This window comes from Ctenocephalides felis, unplaced genomic scaffold (assembly GCF_003426905.1).
Source record: "Ctenocephalides felis isolate EL2017-DRISC unplaced genomic scaffold, ASM342690v1 CF-g0.4_SCAFFOLD_00845, whole genome shotgun sequence".
NCBI classification, from domain to species: Eukaryota; Metazoa; Arthropoda; class Insecta; order Siphonaptera; family Pulicidae; genus Ctenocephalides; species Ctenocephalides felis.
In genome coordinates this window covers 24935400-24939519 of record NW_020536999.1, presented here as the reverse complement: position 1 = coordinate 24939519, position 4120 = coordinate 24935400, and positions in this window count along the sequence as shown.

Sequence of the window (4120 nt, the reverse complement as noted above, 5' to 3'; positions counted from 1 at the left end):
TATATTATATAGAGTACATAGATTAACAAATATTGAAAAAGTATCTATGATTTATTTGCATTCACCAAGTATGTACTAAGTATTTAAAGATTAGAATCGATTCATTTATATATTTTTATAATTATAAATATTTTAAGTTCATAGAGATATATAATATTTAAATGAATATAAATTATATTTTTTGCGAAATATCTTACCATCAAAGAACAAAATTTTTCAAATTTAAACATAAATTAAAAAGAATGTGAGCTACAGTCTTTATTCCAAATCTTGTGCTCTTAGGTTCTTACTAAACATACTAAATCTAATTTAGAACATATCTAAATCTAAATATGCAAAAATATAGATAAGATTGCCTTCTTCAATATCGCAAAAATATTCTTATTTCATGAATACAAAAAATGTAAAATTAATCATATTAAAAATATTAAAATTAACAATATTAAAAAGTATACAACAAATTATTTCTAATTTTAAATAGTACTTCTATTACATTTATTTATTCATTAAAAAAAATTCAAACAAATGAGAAACAATAATAATCAAAATGTGATGATACATTCAAATAGTGACATAACAAATACGAGGAGTAATAATTTCAACTACATCATGACTATTTAGTTAAAATTGTGATATAAAGTTTATAATCGTGTCATAAATTTTAGCAACAAATTAAATACACTATTAAAAACTTAAAGAGAAAAGTAGCTTAATCACATCTTAAATAGCTAATAAGAAAATCGTTAAACCAACTATATAAGATTTTATAGCACCCTAAAACGGAGAAACATAAAAAGACAACAAGGGAGGTGTAATAAAGTATAGATTTTAGCTATTAAATATGGATATATAACAGACATGGGATTTACAATTCGAGACGATTAAAAATAAATATTAATTTTACGATTGGGCTAATTAAAAGTTCATTTTCTGCTAATTAAGTATGCTTCTGTTGTTAAACTTTACACAACAATCAGGTTCATAATTATACTTAATCTTGTACAAATCCACGTGCCAACTTCGAGAAGAAAGTTCATTACATGTATGAGACGTATTTATACACTTGAAAACTTTATGAAACACTTCAGAAACACTTTAGAAACACGACGAGAAGAAGATGAAGAACTTTCAGTTTGTTAAATAAATACCCGCATTGATAATTTTTAAAAAGTAATTGCAAATTTGTAATTAAAATTGTTCTGAACTAAGAATGTTTTTTTTTGAGTTTATTAGATTAGATTAAAATTAGTGTACACCAGATAGATTCTGCAGAATTGGCCCCTCAAACTAGATTTAAAGTATTACATGTTCTCAGTTATTGATTATACTACAAATTTCTGTTTGACTTAAGAATATTTTTTTTACAAAATATTTAAAAAAGATAAAATTTGTCATAGTTTTGCATATTTAGAAGTAAATAGAAGAAAAATAATATTTCAATAAAAACTTACCATGTTTATAAACGGTGCTTTTTATTTATTTTATAATTTTGTTCAAGATCTGAGAATATTCTTTTGAGATATCAAAATAGATAAAATTATCCACGGTTTTCCATATTTAGATTCAAACATGTTTGAATATAGTTTATAAAAATTAACTTTAATCCGTCAAACAACCAAAAGGCCATGTTTGAAAATAGTGGTACAAATTGATTTTTGATCTTTTTTGCAATATTTTTGTTGAAAATCTGTTACTAAAATTTTTTGTTTACTATAAAAAACAGATAAAATTATTAACACTATTGCATATTTAAAACTAAATATGTTTGAATAACATTTTAATAAAAACTTATCAAAATGTGCTATTGTGGAACATTATTTTAGTTTTTGATTCATTTTATAAAATTTTGTGTTCAAGATCTGAGAATATTCCTTTGGAAAACCAAAATAGAAAACATATCCACAATTTTGCATATTTAAAATCAAACATATTTGAATAAAGTTTTAATAAAAATTAGCTTTAATCCGTCAAACAACCAAAACTGTTTTGCATATTTTTTGTTAAAAATCTATTCTTCAAATTTTTTTGTTAAACACCTGAGAATATTTTTTTTTCACAAAATATTTAAAATAGATAAAATTTATAACAGTTTCGCATATTTAGAACTAAATATGTTTGATAACATTTTAATAAAAACTTAACAAAATGTGCTATTGTGGTACATCATTATAGTTTTTGATTCATTTTATTAACTTTTTTGTTCAAAATCTGAGAAAATTAATTCTTTTGGAAAACCAGAATATATAAAATTATCCACAGTTTTGCATATTTAGAACCAAACATGTTTTGAATTGTGGTACATCTCCATTTTTGATCAATTTTTCAAAAATTTTGTTTCTGATAACATTTTTCTGGAAAATTAGGAATATTGAAGTATATATGTGTATTTTTAAATTTATCTATTTAGAGACTGATATATTTGAAGAATTTTTAATAAAAAAATAGCTTTAATTGCCATTTAATCAATGCGCTGTATATTAATATTGCTATGGTACATTTTTGATAAAATTTTGTAAAAAATTATTCAGAATATTTTACCGCATGATTAAAGTACATAAAATTATCTACATTTTATTGTACTATAAATAGAATAACAAAATATTTAGAACATTATATCTACTACGTATTAAAAGTTTAATAAAGTGTGAATAATTTATTTATTGCGTTTCCCATAGCTGTATATATTATATTATATAAAATTTAATGTATTTATAAAGACTATTTATATTATTTTAGAGTTTCAGAGTTTTCGTTCTGCATTGTTTTGTTATTTCTGAACCTCGTGTTTCGTTTAAAATTCATTATTCGTTCTGACCTCGGCAAGTACTTAAACAAGATATAACGAGGTGTTTTCACAGTTTTCCCTGGATTTTCCCTGAGAATCCCACTCTATCCCTCTTATTTTGTGTGAAAAGCAGGGTGAAAATCTTCTCACAAAAAGAAGATATTTGCAAAAAACTCTACAATCGAACCTGTTGTCAATTTTAATAATATTTCATACTACTTATTTACCTACTTGTATACTTTAAAGAGTTTTCTAGTACTTTCTTTTCTTTCTCATAAATATAAATTTAAAAAGTGTACGTACAGACGAATACTTGTATCAGAAGCAATTTAAAAGTTGTATTCGCAATATCCATCGCCCTCCGAAGTAGAAATTAAACTTTTAGACATCGTAAAAGAGATAGTTTTCTTTTTCAGTTTATTAAATTTTCCACCTGATATTTATTTTATAAAAGTTCAAATGAATATCTTTACATCTACGAATATTGTTTCACATCGAGTGTTCAAATATAATCATTACCAATACCCTAATTGACACCTAATTAGAGAATGGCCAGAAAGGGGGCTCTTCTGAGTACAAATTACAATTCGATTTTAATTGAACAATCAACCGTACAAAATCCCTTGTTCCCTTCGTGTTTTTCACAGTTTCTTGCGACGGATCGAACTATAGATGGAAATGGGTCGGTTTTGCTATGAAAATGGGTCTCCAAGAGGAGGAGGAGGAGGGCAGGGTTTGGGGGCCCTTGCGAAACACATCGGAGGCTTTTATCGTCGCACAAAGTACGCGTTCGGTACACGGATAAGATATGAATTATGGTACGGAGAAACCAGAGTTCAATCTACTATATACTGTATATATGTATATATATATATATATATATATATATATATACAGGGCCGGTCCTGCCTTGCATGCGATGCATGCAAAAAATGCGGGCGCAAGCCTTAGGGGGCGCCAAAATGAGTTTTGGAAATTAAATTTATAATATAATATTTATATTTTTTTTATATAAAATGTAAAATTATTTATTTAAAATCTAGAATACTTAATAAATTATAATAAATAATTCAACTTAACTAGGGATACGGAGACACAAAAAGCATATTTATTTTGCAATGTGATATCAGTAGAATCAATGAACCGATTAATAATTCTGCAACTTAGTAAATAAAAGCTCTGTTGCTCAATCTACTTATTCAATTTTTTCTTTGTTTGGAGTTACCGTGGAATCGAAAAAGAAATGATCTAGTGTTCAATCCCATAAGCGCAAACCTGCGAAAGATTAAATTAATTGTTGGGCATTATTGACGAAAAATTGCGAGCTGATTTAGT